Source organism: Alligator mississippiensis, chromosome 3 (assembly GCF_030867095.1).
Source record: "Alligator mississippiensis isolate rAllMis1 chromosome 3, rAllMis1, whole genome shotgun sequence".
NCBI lineage: Eukaryota > Metazoa > Chordata > Crocodylia > Alligatoridae > Alligator > Alligator mississippiensis.
In genome coordinates this window covers 218,294,888-218,313,725 of record NC_081826.1, presented here as the reverse complement: position 1 = coordinate 218,313,725, position 18,838 = coordinate 218,294,888, and the positions used below count along the sequence as shown (strand labels likewise).

Sequence of the window (18,838 nt, the reverse complement as noted above, 5' to 3'; positions counted from 1 at the left end):
GGATCCCTGCTATGCAGACTGATCCCAGGGATCTGTGGAGCAAGGCACTTGACACATCCCAGCAATGGAGACCCTGGAATCAGGAAGAGGTTACATAATCTCTGAGACATTAAAAAAACACATGTGCAGCCCAGCTGCACACAGTTTTGTGCCATCCTCAGCACATGGGGCTCTGGGACCAGCCCCAGTGCAGTCCTGGAGCTGAGCTGACAATCAGGTGATTATCAGTCTCAGCCACAGGACTGCACAAGCTCACACTGAGCTATGGGCACCCAGCTTTCAACTTGCCAGTGCAGGGGGACCCCAGGTTCATGTTCCCAGGTTCTCCCTGCACTGGCAAAGAGTAATGGTGTGACTGGGATCTGATTCTCAATTTCAAAATTGTGCATCCTGCCATCCACATGTGGCAGAAGGCACAACTGTTGGGATTGGGGAACACTTCCCATTGTGCCAGTAAATGAATGTGTACCAGGGGCCTAAGCTTCTAGGTACCTGAGGTTTTTTTCTTTCTAAGTGATATATTTGTACAGTAAAAAAAAAAGTTATATTTTTAAATCTACTCAGTATTAACTAAGTACCATCTGTGAACTGTTAAGGAAGTAAAAGAAAAAGAATTGAGAAGTCTCAACAGAGGAATAATAGGACTAAAAATATTCCCAATGGGAGGGAGGTCCTTATTACTGGAAATTAAATTTGACAGATTTCAGTTTGTCAGTGAGTATTCGTTTCTCTTTGATTTTTTTTTTTCCATTTGTAGAAGTGTATTAACTGTTCTGGCAAGACAAATTGCCCTAATGAAGACAGGAATATTAACTGCTTGAGTTTGAAAACCAGCCCCCCAGTTTGCACCCACAATTAATTAAAGTCACAATGATGGCAGATAGGCATCCATCTGATGTGTAGGTTAGCCATTTAAATACCACCTTTTGCACTTAATAGTTAAGGGGATATTATTCATTTAAATTTGCCTCCTTTTTAATAATAATATAACAACAAACTTTTATAAAACACCAAGCTTAACAAAAATGTGTTTACATATTAAAAACAGGTTGCTTATGAGCTCATTTTTTAGTCTCCCATGGGTATAAATTGTTCAGCTTAATCTCCACTATGTTCTGACCAGAACAAAGGCTTTAGAGCTTTTTGCCTCCTTTAGTATAACCGTTCGTTCCCTCACTGAGGTCCATCCATTGTTCATTTGCATAAGCAACTGCTGTATTTTGAATGACAACAGACTTTTTCAATGTGTCATTTAGGGAGAAGTATGAGCTGAGCCAGAAAAGGCCATGCTTTTGCTAATATAAGAGTATTCACACAGGGGTTTATCCGGTCATAACTATATTGGTTTAAGTACACTAGTATAACTGATGTATATAAATGTTATCAATTCTAATTATATACAATATTGTTATACCAAATACCATTTTCTTGTGCAGGCAACCTTCATAGATTAAATAATTTTACTGGGAAAATCACCATGTCTGGAAGGGTTTTATTGGTTTCATGGGCTTCATGGTTTCACATGGAGAGAAGAAAGTCCTAAAAAAATTATCTTGTGCAACTGACTCCATTTTACAATAAGCTGCTCTAGCCACAAATTATAGTTATTGTCAAATTAACAGATCTAAATCTCCCTAAGTAAGAAGCCTAAATAGCGTCAAACAGGGTAGAATGTGCCAGCAAGCTGTCTGTACTTCAACAGAAGCAGAGTACTGGGGGAATACTGCAGCCTCAGATCTCCTTATAGCAGTGTTGATTCCCGAAGTTTTTTACTAAAGCTGCTTTTGTGAGTTGTTGTGAGAACTGCAGTGTTGCCAACCTGAACATTAAAAAATCATGAGTCTGCCACAAAACTTATGTATTGAAAACATGAGATTCACAAACCAGTAATAAATGTTGGAATATTTTTTACATCTCTACTGCTTCTTGAGCCTCCAGTGTGAATTGTGCTCACATATTCAATCATTTCTTTGCATTCATGAAGGATAGACACTTGCATTAAACAAAAATAAAAGAAAAATGAAGATTCTTATGTAATTATCTTTCTACAGGAATTGCAGCTTTAAGAAAGAAGGCAGGGTAAATATGCATCTTATAGACTGTATCTTATAAATAAGATATTCTGCTCTATGCTTGTCATTTCACAACATCTGATGAAGTGAGCTCAAGTTCAAAAAAAGCTTACACTCTCTATATTTTATTGAGTTAGTCTATGAGGTGTATATCTACCCTGCCTTCTGCCTGATTTCAGACTAACGTGACTAACTACCCTCTGAGCTTTAAGTAAAACATACATCACATTTATGTGACTCACAGAATCATGAGAGTTGCCAATACTGCCTTTGCCAGCCTAGTAGCTAGCACCACTGGTTTCTGGTTATACTCTACAGTTTCTAGAGAAAACACTTATCAAAAGGAGTTTGTGGAGTCCAGAAGAAGGCCTGAAGAGATGCAAGAGCAGACTTTGGCAGAGTACTGGGTTATATGTTGGATAAGAAAAGACTAAGGTGCGTGAGAATTTGTTGGGATGAGAAAACATAGAAAGCAGGTAAGAGATAAGGGTCTGAGAAAATGAGCAGTTCAAGGAGCTGGCAAGAGACTGTGGAGCGGGTAGGGGTTGGGACTGACTAGAAGTAATGGGTTGCAGAGGTGACAGGAAACCAGACTGTGATGTAGGAGGACATCATGGAGAGTGCAGAGGGATGAAAGAGGAAACTGAGGTGAAATGGGATTTTGAGAGTAAAAGGAGACTGCACAGGTTTGCCAACCCAAGACCATATATTTTCACTGGCAATATGCAAACTTTTTACTGACAAATTTTTTTTAGTGACAAATGTTTTTACTGACATAGGTTTTACATAACATAAATGTAACTCTTCTTCCAAAACCTGGACAAGGGCCAAAGTTCAAATTGAGGGTTTAACACCAACCATAGTAAAAAAGTTTGATTGTTAGTAAAAAGTTTGCACATCATCAGGGGGAAAAAAATCTTGGATTGGCAACCTTGCTTGACTGTAGAAATGGCTTTCCACCATACCACCCCCACCCCAGAAGTCCCCTACTTATCCCCACACCTGATACCCTTTACCATACCCTGTACTATGCTGCCCCACCTAGCAACCCACCCCCCAGCCTTATCCCGGCTCATCCCCCCCTCCCAGCACAGACCACCAAAGAAACACTACTGTCTGCCTACCTGTGAGGTGAGCTGTGATACAGGCATTGTTTAGATACAGCAGCACATAACTGATGGAAGAGGGGACTACAAGCTACAAAGCCCTGACAGAATGCTTCCTGGGGATGATGGAATGGGCGGGAGGCAGTGCACCACCTTTGCTGGGGTAGGTCACCTGGATCTGCATTAATCTTCAGGATATGAGTAGTGGTTCTGCAGCACAAGACATAAAAGGGTTCCATGAAGTTTTGAAAACAACTTCTTTAAAGGTTCAAAAAATGAGAAAGCAGATAAGGAAAAAGAAAACAAGACTATTATGTAATTGTATTATTTCTTTTGATTTATTAACTGCTTTCAGGAGTATTGGGTGGGCTCAATTCAGGAGTGCTGAAAGCTTGGGATTAGAAGCACCTTGACAAATTAAGTGTATAAAATTCTTTCACTTTCAATAAGCTAAAGGGTTTTTTTTTTATTAACCTATGTTGACTAATCTGAATCTTCACATTTTTTATGTTGGCAGTCTGCTTATAATGGCTTAACTATACCTACAACTATTGGCAGACATGAATGGAGGATTGGTTTTAAACTAAATTCTATGGCAGAGGGTTCATTTTTTTAAAGTAATTTCCTTCTCCTTTTTGTATAATTGACTGCACTGGATGGATTTCATTATACCGAGCTATGCCAAATTATGTCCCATCATGTGATTTCATGTGACTTGATGTAACCTGGCACATCATCACTTATCCATTGTGTGGCATGACCAAATTAGTGCTTTACAAAGTCTTGCACAAATCAAGTGATAGCAAGTAATTAATTACCGTTACAAAACAGCTTTAGAAATCAGAACAAACTGGAGCTGTCTGATTGGCTGGCAGTATCAACAGTCCTCAAGTGTGGCATGAGTACAACCATTTGTTCCATTTTATCTTTGTGCAACTCCCATTTAAAACTAACGACAGTGCAAGCTGTGTATTTCAGGATGCAGTTCCCAGGATATTGAACCCATTCAGCTTCAAGCCTTATAATACTCAACACATATGGAATGATCCTGCTAAAATGTGCTTTGTACCATATTTTAGGTAAAGAACAATGTGCACCGGGGAATGCAATTGGGCAATAAGTTTTTCCTTTAAATGCTCATTGAAGCATAACGTCAAAAATAGGAGTGTGCAGCTCCTCATAGTTGTTCCCTTGCTCATTTGCACTCCATGGAAAGTATGTACATATGTGCATAATTGACATGTGGAATGGAAAGCACATATTTGCCTGAATACACACCAAAAGGTACATCTACAAATAAATTCTTATCCCCATTTCTATCAATGGTAAACCTCCCTGTTGACTTAAGTCAGACTTTAACCCTAATATTTTTGTTAGCTTATTTCCTTATTCCTGCATGTTTACTTAGTTGTGAACACCTTTCTGATATATTAGCTATTTTAATTATTCCATTAAAATTATATAGCTGATCTTTTTTTTCCGTCTACTGGTGGGAAAAAAACCAATTATTTCATGCAGAACCATCTGGAATAAAACTACAGTAAAAATCTATACATTTTGCTGTAATGAAAAAATGTTTGGATTATTGCAAAAGCCTGGAATATGGCATTTACTGACGTATTATCTGGTTCTTTAACTTTTAAGCAAAGTAGCTAATATTAGAACAGGGCACTTGGAAGCAGAGCTTTGGCTCAGCATTACACACTTCATGTAACAAAATGTTCAGTGTTCTCAAGGCTTTGTAAGCAGCTACTTCACTGACTTGTATTTCAACTTCGGACAGTCATGTGTTTCTGTGCCTCATTGTAACCTTATGAAAAAGGGTTATCATTTTTCTCCAACTTTTTTTACTGTGACTGAGGAGCACATGGCAGTGGGGTGAAGAAAGGGGGTAAAAGCAACAGATCATTGATCTTTACACATCTTAATTTTGTGCTGATCTGATTCTGAGAGATAAATTATAGTAGGTGAAGGAGTTGACAATGCCCTAAAGGATCAAACCAGCACCTGAGGATTATATTGCACACAGGAAGTTATAACCACATCCAATTTCCTTCAGCTACATTCTGCATAGTCACAGGTTGGGACGGTGGGCATAGGAGTTACTGTGCTTCCTGTCAGCTTCTTGGGAAACTCCAGGCATGTCTACACATTGTCCTATGGTGTGCTACAGCGACATAGCGATCATGTGGGTCTACATGTGATCACTAGCTATGTCATCTTAGCAGCGCGCTCCCTGCTTATAGCACGGTGCTACGGTGACATAGTGGAGAACTTTAAGTGTGCGTCACCTGTATGGCACAGTACAGACAGTTACTGCGCCATGTTTTAGCACTTCCAATGTTGCTATATGACGATGTGTAGATGCACCCTCCTTCTACCAGGCTGATCCTCCTGCAGCTGGTTAAACCAGTTCAGCAAACAGATTCTGCTAGTGAAGAGGCAAATGGGAATGTTACTGACAATGCTGTCTTTTTTTTTTTCCTTAGAATTTTTTTTCCAAATAATATGTAGCAACTATTGCTGCTAGACAGATTGATCTACTGTAGGTTGTAAAATCAACCCTTCACTATTTGGGTATATGTACAGTTGTGATTGAGTTCAGTCTCCCTGTGCTGCTCTGTAAAATGCTAGAATTTTTGTCCCGTTTTCTATTTCCTTTATTTCTTTGGGTGGGTGAATAGTTTAATTCAAACACATCCATATATGTGTATTCTAAACTCCACATTTTATTGCTTCATTTATACTTGACATGTATAGTTAATGAAGCTTCTTAGTTAGCATTTTTTGGTGAAAGAGGGGAACCACTGTTTGGTGTATAACTAGAACCAATTCTTTCTCCTTTCCATATTTTAGGTTGATAAAAATTGCTACAGAATAACTGATTGAAACAATTAGGTGAATATTATTATATTACAGCTAAATTCTGATTTGATGACATGTAGCCTAGAGCTGACAATAAACTCCCTGCTCCGGCAGAAAAACATTAATCATTCTCTAATAAAACCATGAAATGTTGACATGAACAAGTCTAATTGCAATAATGACCTTAAATTTGGGCATTTCTTTTACATTAATCTCACTAGCTTTGGTAAAACCATCTAAGAGAACCATAAAACTCTGACATGAACAGGTCTAATTGTAATAATAACTCCAATTATAGGCATTTTCTTAGGTTAATCCCACCAGCCTTTGTTAAACCTGGCAGGAGTTAAATATTTACTTAGGAGGACAGTGTGGTTTAACTAAGTTTCAATAAAAGCTTAGGATTTGACAGTAAGCGAAAAAAAAACAACAACCCCAAGAATAAATTAAAAAGTCTGTTATTCCATTTAATTTGTTTTGGGCTGCTCAAAACAGATTCAGCTTCCTAATGTTAGAGTTACAATGTCTTATCTTTATTGTGACCAGCTGCCTTTTCAATATTAGTATTGATTTTTTTAACATTATGCTCTACTGTTCAGACTGAGTTTAACTGCAGTGTTCACTTTGGGCCTGGGGCTCCTTACAAATCATTTTCACTGATATTCAATGAAATCTGAGTCTTTATTATTTTCTGTGGCAAGGAAAGATGATTTCTGATCATCCATGTAAGCTTGTTTTCTTTCTTAAAACAGCAATTGCTTTCCAGAAACAAAGACAACTGTTATTGTGTCTATATGCAGACTGAAGATAAATCCCAGCAGCAAATTCTCACTGCTGTAATCACATTGGGTTACATTAATCCTGGTTGTAACATGACTTCAGTGCATTACATCAGGAATTAATTTGGTCTTTCAGGTTAACGCTCTTTTTACATGTGAGAATACTTAGGTTGAAACTCTTGTGACAAGTGCAATAGAAACTTTAATGAATGTGAATGATACAAGACATCACCTTTACACTCCATCCACAAGACAATCACTTCAGAGGGGCTTGAGAGAGAGAAAAGTAAAAAAAAAACAAACCCTTTGTCCGCAGATACAGTAGCTAGCACACTGACTTTCTACTCCATGGCTTGTTCTCTGATGTGCTACACTTCTACTGTTACTATTGCAAAAATAATATAAGAACAATAAAGAGGATTTTTAGTTCCATAGATCTGTATGTGAAAGAGGCCCTTCTTAATTGACTTTTCATAGAGAGAAGTAAGACTGGAAAGGACCTCAAGAGATCTTCCAGATTCTAGTCCAGGGGTGGGCAATTATTTTGGGCAGAGGGCCGCTTACTGAGTTTTGGCAAGCCATCAAGGGCCGCATGACAGGCAGCCCAGGGCAGATAAATATTAATTTTCTAAATTTTTTAGGGGCCCCATGGGCCGGATAGAATGGCCTGGTGGGCCACATCCAGCCCCCAGGCCGCATTTTGCCCACCCTGTTCTAGTCCAACCCAGGATCAAATCCTGCAACCTTAGTGTTATTAGCACCAAGATTTAACTAACTGAGCTATATGACTGGACTTCACAAAGTGGATCTTTATTAGTGGTATTGATGTACCAGCCAGCAAGAATTAATCTTGGCTAGATTTGAAGAACTCTGCATTTGCACCAGCTCACACACATGCATGCACATGTATATTTCTAATCCATGCGCACAAATGTCCAGTTCAATCTGTGATTGATGCACATGCAGTTACCAGATTGCACTCACTAGCCTTATCTGTATTAATTTTTTAAATTCTTCTACAAAAAAAGCATCGAAAACTGGAAATTTTAAAAGTATATTAGATCTGATAGTCTAAGTTATTTTTGTGACAGGATTTCATTTTGCCCAACATAGGCATATAATATCCATCTTACTCTGTTTACCCTTTAATGACATTTTATAAGCACTCTTCAAAATAGAACTAAACCTTAATACTCAAGCTAAACAAAAAATCTAAATTTGAATCTTGACAAATCACCAATTTTCAGCTCAGTTGATGGCAATAGCCCATTCAGCACTATCCTTATCAGAAATACCAATCAGTTTCTACAAGTTTAATTGCAATAATGACTGAAGTGTTTGGAGGGAGCCTTCTGAAACTTGGCCAGTGGAGGTTAGAAAGGGCATGGCACTATTAAATAAATGTGACCCACAAAAGTATGCAAGCACAACTCCCATTAATATCAACAGGAGCTGTGTATGTGTTTAACAGAGTATTTGGCCACTCTTAATATAACATCAAGGGTGTACAAATTAAGGCCTGCTGTTTCCAGGAAACAGGATTCTCATGTACTCTTTATCATTAGATCAGTGATTCTCAATATTTTTAGACTCAAGACACCCATGGAAAATGCCAGCTCCTAGTTTACTCTCCATTTTTGACTACAGAAAAATCATTTGTCTGTTGCAAAGGACTCAGAGAGATAGTAACAGGACACAGTGTTTCTGATATTACTATTCCTATTTGGCATCCTATTTGAAATTCCTATTTGAAACATCTGGGTTTACCCTGTGACTCATTTTTCACACTGAACAGTGTTAACATTTTGTGACACCCTGTGGCACCCATGCAAGGATCTCAGGGTGCCCCAGGGCTCTGAGGAAGCCAGCTGAGAACTACCACTAGATCCACTCTCCACGAGTTCATTTTCTGTGTGTCTGACAAAAACTCAAACTTGATTTATCAATTTTTCATCTTTAGGAACATCTAATGTATTTAGAGAAAACCAGTGTCCTTATGATTATAATATACTTTCCCAGAGGTCACTCATACTATGTTTATGACTATGCCTATTTGTGATAGGTTTTTTTGAATGTTAATGGAAATAGAATTACAAAAGGAAATACATACAAATGTATTTTAATCTATAACATTCAGTGCATAGTTCTGGTCTAGCTTTAAGATTACAATTGTTGATATTAGAAATCCAGCTCCAGATAAGGCTGGAATCCACTTATTAAAACTGGAATTCAGAACAAAGAAGAAAATCACATCTTCTTCACTGTATGTTTATGTGCCATCCCAGAATAACGGTATTTCGGCACAATATATCAAATTAATATATTCAAGATGATGTTGTAATCCAGGAAATGGGAACTGATCCAGAAAATGTTAGATTATCCTCTGGGTTTTTGAGGGAAAGACAAGGTTCTAGGATAAAGTTATGATGTTACTAAAGCAGCGACTCTGATATGATCAAGCATTAAAATCATAGCTTTGGCAAAGTCTTTGTGTTCAGTCTTTAATCTCCCCTAATGAACTCAGTGGCTATAGCTGTTCAACTTGCTGACATATTGAATTAGGTTAAGACTGGTTCCTATTCTAATATTTTTACTTAACATTATTATTTTTCATTCATCTTCTGCAGTGCAGTAACAAAAGAGGATATACCTTAACAGGCAAATTATTAACCTTTTGGACACAGTTCCTATAAAGAACAGATTTTCATATAGTTCACTCAGAAACATATGCTTTGCTTTTAGTTCTTAAAATGGCCTTAACATTTTGTTTCAAAACAGAATGGCTGGATTAATTACAATTGTTTTCACCCTATTTGATTGCCTATGCTAGACTTCATTTCTCAGGCAATGGGACAATAGTGTTTCCAGTGTAAATTTTGACTTCATTTAGTGGGCCCAATTTTTTGTTCAGCCTGAAATGTAATTCTGTGTGGACTGACCAAAGGCACAGCAGCATATGCAAATATAAGCACGGTTTTGGCATGCAATGTACTTCTCTTCACCATGATTTCAATCATTTATTTGACACAATGTTAAATGTGATTTGTCTCCTCTACACTCACCAATCAGTCATAGTCAACAACATGTCATCTAACTCTCCTCTTTACAATCACATTAACACATAATAAAGTTTTCTAGTGAGCAAACTGGCAGCCACAGAAAGAAAGAGGCCAATAGCCTCAGAATAGAGGGTGAAATCCTGAGTATTACTTTGGTTTCTTTACACCAGTTATAAGGGCTGGAAAGATAGAAAGGAAATCTAGAAATTCTACATCCAGCTAGATAAATATTTATCTGATGCAGGAACTAAGGCTGTTTTATGACCCCATCAGAAGCTTAGGTGTAAGTACATAGTACAACAGCACTGTAGCAATTCTGTACAGTACCAGGGCCTGTTGACCCTCTCTGGAAAGATGATATTCATTAAGCAGGCCAAAGCCATCTCTCTCTCGAGCATGAGTGGATCCAGGATTTTAAAAAGTGGGGTGTGGCCAGCGATTAGTGCTGCAGTGGTGGCATGAGTGACTGGTGCCTCCTGAATCTGGGGGCGGACCCACAGAAGCCACCTACCCTGTCAGGGGGGGCACCAGCCCTACTGACTGCATCAGTGTTGGCCAGTGGGGGGGCACCGGCCCCATCGGGGGGGGGTACATGCACCCCTGTGAACCCCCTACCAGTCACTTATGAGTGTTGGATACACTCCTCCTTCCAGCCCCTCTGACAGCAGACTGTGCCATGGAAACAATGGATAGGGACTTTCCTAAAGTCCCTCAATCAGGTAAGAATTCTCCCCACCAATTCTCAGCACCCACTGCCTTCCCATCCTTGCTCAACAGAGTGTGCCCTCCTCCACACTTACGCCTCCTGGTGTAGGAAGAGGTTGAGGAGACCTGCCTGTTGCTCCTGCTGTCCCAGCTGCTCCTGTCCTGCTCCAGCTGGGGCTGTGGGAAGCAGCTGTGCAGGGAGCCAGGCTGGTCCAGGGACAGTGGCTGGGGCAGGCAAGTTGTCCCCACACCTGCAGCTGCCCCTGCTGTCTCCAGTTCCCTCACAGTCCAGCTCGAACAGGACAGGAGGAATTCTGGAGCTTCCTGTGCCCCTGCACCAGCTGGGGGGGGGGGGGCGGTAAGGGGATGGGAGGGGAAGTGCTGCTGAGGAAGGGAAAGGGTGGCAACAGTGGGATAATTCTTACCTGCTGTGGGAACTTAAAGTCCCCGACTGCTGGTTTCACAATGTGGTTCAAAAAGGGAATGCAACCACACCACTGCATCCTTTCTGCATTGGTGACGCATATGGGGTGCACATGCACCCCCTGAGCATGACAATGCACCCCCTGTGAAAAGGTGCTGCCAACACTGCTGGCAGCGCCTGCAGGCAGTGACCACTCACCACCCCTCTCCCCTCACGGAGGACACCAGTGGTGTCTGCAGACGGTCTGAGATTGCTGCTGGACGCCACTGCCACTGCCAGCAGCATCTTTAGGTAGCCGCTGACCCCTGGTTGGCGCTTGCCCCTCCAGCCTCTGGGGACATCCAGTGTTCATGCCTCTCTGGATCCACCCCTGCTCCAGGGTGGTAAATTTTGTGCATAAAAGGAATTAGAAGAAAAGGGATAAATGCAGTAGAACAGGATCCTACATAATAAGCTCCAATCCCCCAATATGCAATGGAAAAGCATGCAGCAAAGAGATAAAATAAAACCACATTAAAGAGCTTTAAGTTAACATCAAGGCCATTTTGGGGGGATTTTTTTTTTAATATCCAGAGAACAACCACATACTTTTATTCTAAATTCATACCATTTTAAATGAAGGGAAACAGTCTTTACAATAGAGCACATGTCTCCTAGGCATGAGCACATGTGAACTGACAAAGGGCAATTGCCTCTAGGAGACTCCTAAGCAGAAATATAAGAATTTCATAATTATTATGCTATTCATTAACAAAAACAGCAGAAAAAGTATTCCAAGCAAATTATTTATTATGAATTATTTATTATGATATATACTTAAACATACAGTCTCTTTCTCTTTCTCCGCTTACTCTTTCTGTCTTACATAAAAACTAATCTGTATTATGATATTTATATGCACTCACAGCCAATAAAAGAATAATATATTCTAAATAATGTAAGAAAAACATCATGTTTTTTTTTTTAATTATTATTTTGGCTACATCCTGCTACCCCTTTTTGACCTGAACAAAGTTTGGGGCATAGAGGGTTGTTTCTTTAGGAGGAGAGACCAATGATGGAGTCAGATATAACGTTGAGCCATCCTCTTTTTTTACAAAGAATATTCAAAGTACTGTTTCCCTGAATACAGAAGGAATCAAATAACTTACAGCTCCAAGCCTCCTTCAGCTAGCACCTGCCTCCAAACTCTCTCTCATACCTCTTTCTCAGGACTTTGTTATCAACGATTCTGCTGCAGTATCTAGTCCTTTTTTCTGCTTTCTCTTTCAGCTTCTCTGGTCTTTCCCAGTGCCCTAGGCAAAGGACAATAAAGGTGCAAACAGAGGTGCAGCTCCCCGCTGTAACTGAAAACACTTTGCAGGAAGCATGCTGAGTTACACTGATCCCCCGGGCCAAACAGAAGTTCACTGTTGGTTCCATGGGGAAGGGGAATCTAGCTGCTGAGTGCTAGCCTGCAGCCGGTTTCCCCTAGCAACTGCCCTTCCTCCCTCCCTATCTGTCCCTGTTTTTAGAATGGGAGGGGGAAGTGGAGCAGAAGGAGCTCCTTCTAGGGCAGGAGTCAGCAAAATGGCAGGTCCAGGGCAGCTGGACTTCAATTCCTGGCAGCCCCTGCCTGCATGGCTGGGGCCAGTCTTCATGGAGACCCCAGCTGTAGCTGTGCTGTGATAGTGCAAGGCTGGAGTTGCCAAGGAGACCAGCCCCAGGCACACTGGCAGGGTGCCGGCAGGGCAGGGCATTGCTCTGGAGCCACTGGGATCTTGTGGCAGGGCCAGCTTGGTCCGGGGCCAAGGCAGAGCTGTGATCCATTGCCTGTATGTCCCTGCCTGAAGTGTGCAGTCTGCACATCCTGCCCTGGCTTCGGACCAAGCTGCCTCCGACACAAGATCCCAGTAGCTCTGGAGGAGCTACCTTCCCTGCCCTGCCATTTGCCCTGACTACCGGTGGGCGGGGTGGATGAATTGGTGCTTTCCCAGCCTCACCCTCCAGTGGTGAGGCTGGGAAAGCCCCAGATCAAACTCCTTCTGCTCTCTTTTTCCCCCCTCCCATTCTGAAAACAGCTCAGAGGCTGGATAGATAGTGCAGACAGAAGTTAAAGAAAATGCTGTTTTAAAACTTCTTCATCTGACCCTTCATGCAATAACGGTTCAGATTTTTTCCTGATCAACCATTTTTAAGGTGTCTGCAGCTGTGCACTTGTGTTTGGTCACAGCTATACACCACTTACTGTGGCCAGATTGGGTGAAAATTGCCACTTCTGTCTGTGCCCTAAATGCCCTAGCTGCTGCATTTCCTTTCTGATCTTCAGAGGAACACCTTGGACCCTATGATCCAGTTTTTATTCAAGCTTTGCTACATAGCAAAGTGAAACAATAGGGGCACCACCCAGAACATAGACACGTGTCTACGCTCTGGGTGGTGCCCCTATTGTTTCACTTGCCTGGTTCTGCCGCAATATGCAAATCCTTTAAGAGAAATGAGGCTAATTTTTTAATATTATTTATAGCATCTATAATAAAGTCATCAGTGTTTCCTGAGTCCTGCATATTGATTGACAGCAAGTAATCAGTACCTGAAAGCTTAAACAATTAAAGTTTCTGGCAGTTAAAGATGATTAATTAGCTATTCTGCATTTTGATTTGCACATGCTGAAGAAATTGTACACAATGATTACTAGAAATGTGAGGCCTTCTGTTTCCAAAGAACAGGTTGATATTTTTCTACCTACCATTTCTGTTTACTCAGCAGATGACACCACAGGCCAAACTATAATCTTAAGTACAAGAATGTGAATTTAGCATAATTCCATTGGCCTCAATAGCTATTTCAAGTGACATCTGCAGAATTATTTCACATTTAAGTAGTATCACTGAAATTATAACCAAGTCACCCATTCAAGTGCCAAATACAACCCAGTGATGAATCACTGTGGTGGTGGTTCAAGTTACCAGCTAGACATACATAAAGGATTAATCAGTTCTTATGTCTAAACTTGACACGTCTATAGCCACTATGAAAATCTTTTTAACAAAAGTGAAGATTACTCATGTTCAAAAAGTTTAGCAAGCATGTATGAAAGCTACCCATGCAAAAGCCACTAAAAGTCCTTGGATCCTGTAAGAGGATATTTTAGGAAATATTTTTTGTACTCCATTATGAAAAGAGTGGTGGATGAAAGCTTTTAGATACTTTTGAATCCCTAAGACCATAAAGGGCAGAATGTTCAAATGTGCCCAGTATTGGCCGAACTCTGCTGAAAGCTGAGCATTTTGAAAATATCACACAAAATCATTAAGATGAAACAGAGAGAAATCATGATTGACCAGTATAGCAGAACTGATCAAATAATTATCACATATGCAAATACAATTAACCTGAACTTCACCCCAGTGCTTCTGTTGATGCCTTGGTTATTCTTTAATTACTTGCCTTTTATATAGATCATTATCTTAGAGACTGAAGGAAAAAAGATGGCTGAATAGCAAAACAAAGACTACTTAATTACAATATTTTTTTCATGCAATATGCAATTAATTTTATATCAGGAAAAAAATAAGCAGTGAAGACAGCTTCATGGCTACATTAAAATCAATATTGTCAACAAGAACCAAATAGGCATCTCTGGACTATGCATCCTCCTACCCTTTGCTCAATTTTACTTTAATTATTTTCACTCACAGGTAACTAATGCAGCCCTGATATCAATGGACCATGTACAGGAAAGTCATTCTTGTTGTGTGTCTTTTGTAGGGATGCTTATCTTTAATTCCTTGGTTTGCTTTGCTTTTGTTTTGTTGTATTGTACTAGAGCTAGTCCTGTCCTTAGGCAACTGTTCCCCTCCATATGCAATTAATCACATTAAAAATCTCCAAGAAGCAAGTTTGGTCCCATGTCAAATAGATGAATGGCATCAAAAAAAAAACAACCCACCAAAGCAGTAAAATAGAATCTCTTTGCTTTTGAGAATGGAATGATTTTTACTGTATACAACCCGTTTGAATATCAACACTATCTGTCACATGCAGCTTAGAAAGTAGGCAGTACTGGTTAGCAGCTTAACACAATTAGCAGACACAATATAGTAGTCTTTCCCAACAGAAGCAGCCTCAAAGGAGAATAAAAGTAAAAAGATAGCCAGATTCTCTACACCGTGACAATAATATTTTATGAGATCATCACAGCTGGAGCAACTATTAACAGAGGACTGTAAGTGGTTGACATCACAATGTGCAATCTTCTCAGCCTTTATGCCAAATATGATTTGTAATGGAGAAAGGGATCAGTCTCCATAAGCAGGAGAGTACTGGGCTTAAATCACATGTTAAAAATACCACTGGAGAGGCTTTATCTTCCCTGAATATTTAATCTTCTTGAAAGCTGCTGTCTGCATGTCACTATACCCTAATAGATTTGTACGTATTTACTGATAGGTCATTTTAATTGTTAACATAATATCCTGAAAGTTGTTCAATGTTTCTTGTTTGCTTTGATCCAGGATATTGTGGAAACTTAAAACAAAAGTATGTACAAAAGCTGCACAAATCTGTGGGGGTGGGAGGGAAAACATCATTTTCATTGTTTCTTGTGAGTCCCAGACCCCTCTTCAGTGACCTCTTGAATGCTGTTTAATTTTGCTGATGTCTTTTTGTCTAATGCTTCATGTGAATTTTAAAACAACTGCTTTTAAGCATTAAGCACTGATACTCATCTTACTTTGTATTATGATATCTTGTGCCCTGTTACACTGTAGAAGCCTGCAGCTGTCTAAAGCTTAATTATGCATGAATGCAAAGCCCAGATGCTTGGCCAATAGTGCCTCAACAGAGTACAGTTTCTCACTTGTTTTTGTTTGAATTATAATTGGGTAGATTTATATTTCCCCAATTCATGTTGTCACTTGTAAAGGTCCTTCCTTGCTTCTGCTGTCTTTGTTTGATTCTGCTTCTGAAGGAGTTTTGTTTTGTTTTTTAATGTGAAGTGTCTATTAGATCTAAGATAGGTCATTACTGCATTTGACAAATCCTTTCACCTTTAAGACCAGGAAAAAAAGGTACAAAAATAAGTCCCCTCCCCAGTCAGTTCTACTCCAGATGGTTGGTTGTTGTTGGGTTTGTTTTTTTTTAAATGAATAGTTAAATAGAGGCTGGCATCTGGGTTGAAACAAAGAAGGCTTGGAGCCAGACTTCTAAAAGAGAGAGTAGTAACAGGCTATAAAGCTCTACACCTGCTGAAAGAAGGTAATGGAGGCAGTGAAAGAGCATTTGTAGCTACAGTTACCCTATATAGAAAATCTTTTGTCAATTGTTGTCAAGCACACATGGGTGGTCAATCTACAAAGTCAACAAATAGCATTGTCAGTGGTGTTAAAATGTATGGCCCCATCCTTTTGTATAAATTGCACAAATGAATGATTGCAATAGCACCTATTTTCTGAGTGCCCCACATAGTTACTCAAACTCTTCTTCAGATGTTGAACATCTCTTTTGCCTTGCTGCTTTTTGTTGGATTTAGAACATTGAAAATACATGTGTAAAATACATTTATAATCAGTGCTTGCATGAACATCTTTTAGAATTGTGTGACTTTAAGTTCAAAAGCAGGAGGCAAGGTCCTTGTCTATACACTTCATTCTGCAACTTGTAAGCCTGGAAAAATGGGTACGATTTTGGAAGTCAAAGAACTGGCACTCTTAGAAATAAAAGAGCTCATAATAGCATGTATCTAATAACAAGATAATTGTCATCATAGGGTGATTATTTTCCCAGTAGCAATGATTTTTCCAGTAGTGTTGCATCACAGTTAGTGCCCGCAACAGTACTGTGCAATAGCATCTTGTGTATACGCAGTCACTGTGCTCTAGGCCTGGGTTGCCTAGCTGGTGACTTGCAAGGGGTTAATCTTTGGCCCATGGGCTCCCCCTGGCTTCCAGTCCAGGGAGCAGGGTAGGTCAGGGTAGCACTGTGCAGTACAGTCTGCAGTGCTGGGGAAGCCTGCAGCCAAAGAGCCTGCTCATAGTGGCAATGGGGAGGGAGGCACCTGGATGCACACATGGTGCAGCAGCTGGGGGGGAGTGGCACCCACCAATGTGGTACCAAGGGAGTTTGCAGCCAGAGAAGTTGGGAGGGTGGGCTCTGATCCCAGGACACTAAATTGAATCTAGATCCTAAAAAGTTATAATTTTCTCACTGACAGGCAGAGGTGTCTTATTTCTAGCTTTGGTTTACAGATCAGTTTTGTATATAGGAAGACTAGCCAACTAGTGGCCTGTAGGCTACCTGCTGCCTGTGAGGGGTTAACATGTGCCTTGGCTTCCACCCAGCCACCACTCCTTCTATTGCTCCTGATGCCATAGTGGCCAGGGGTTTGGGGCTCCCCCACTATCTTCCAGTTCCTGCTCCCTGCCCTGCTCCTGGGGTAGGCAGTGAGATGGGATGGAGGCATCTGTGTTGCCCACAGTCAGGGGGAAGAGGAACCAGGCTGCATACACATGCAGGAGCAGAGCTGGGCTTCCCACAGAATGGGTACGGGATCAGGCTGCCTGCATGATGAGAGGGAAAACAGGAGGGGCATCCCACGGTATGGGGCCTGTGCAGCATGTATCGCGAGTGTCTGTGGCCCTTCACTGCCCAGAGGTTGTACTGCCCTGCTAAGTAGGCTGAGATTCTCAAGGACATCAGGTCAACTGTGGACTCTCAAATCTTAAGCTGATGCACCCCATGCATTGCAGCATTACCCATAGCACGTTCTGTGCTACCTCCCTTCCTGCCTGAAGCTGATGCAGTGAATGGGGGATAATGGGGGCATGTGTATAATATCCCTGCATCCTGTTGATCACAGCTGCCATTCTATTCTCTTTAAATTAATCTAACCTGGGCTAGAGATTGAGCATCTACATCAGGGGCAGGCAATTATTTTGGGTGAAGGTCTGCTTACTGAGTTTTGGCAAGCCATCGAGGACTGCATGATAGGCAGTCGGGGGCAGATAAATATTAGTTTTCTAAAATTTTTAGGGGCCCCGCGGGCTGGATAGAATGACCTGGTGGGCCGCATTTTACCCACCGTTGATCTACATGATGTGGGGGTATGATGGTGGCTGGTCCTCATTAAATAGATGAGTAATTTGAATGCCACTCTGTAAAGTGCTTTCGTGCCAAAACTTACATGTTGTAATTTTCAGCGTTGTAACACCCAAGTCCCTTTGTGGACTTAGGCCTGAAAGTTTCAGTCTTTCTTTAAATGGAAACCAGTGCAGGTCCCTTAATGCTTTATCTCTTTCTAGATTCTAGCACATTTCATTGAATGATCTTCTGGTAAATGCTTCTTATACCTGCAGGTGTTTCTAAATATGTATTTTAATGGAGTATAAAGGAATCCATTTTTTGTTCATAATGTATTCCCTGCTGGCCCTGACACATACCATTCAGCATATGTCTTACAAGGGACTGCAGGGTAACAAAGAAAAAATAATATCCACAATAGATAAGGGCTGTTTTTCCCAGTGGATGATGGGAAAATGATTGGGTGGGTAGAGGGCAATGCCTTTCCCTCTTGAAATTTGAGGCCCAGAAAGATCGAGCTTTTGTGTGTCTGTTTAAAAGGACTAATCCATTTACACATCAATGTCAGCTCTGGCTAGAGAAAGCCAACATTGTTGATGTTATGCTTGTCAAATACAAACAATTTGTTTTCAAGGGAGGACAAGTACAAAGCTTCTTGTCCACTAAACCAAACACATTAAATATGACCCTGTCTCTGGGCACATGTATGCTAGTACAAGAAAGCACTGGAGATATATAATTAATATTAGCTAACACACAGTAAGGTTAA

At 40.6% G+C, this 18,838-nt stretch overlaps 1 long non-coding RNA gene across 8 annotated transcripts in view; it reads left to right on the top strand.

Annotated features, from left to right (window-relative positions):
- The window catches only part of LOC109280822 (uncharacterized), a 195,945-nt gene that overhangs the window by 146,360 nt on the left and 30,747 nt on the right, over positions 1-18,838 (top strand). The gene's annotated exons all lie outside the window — the stretch shown is intronic.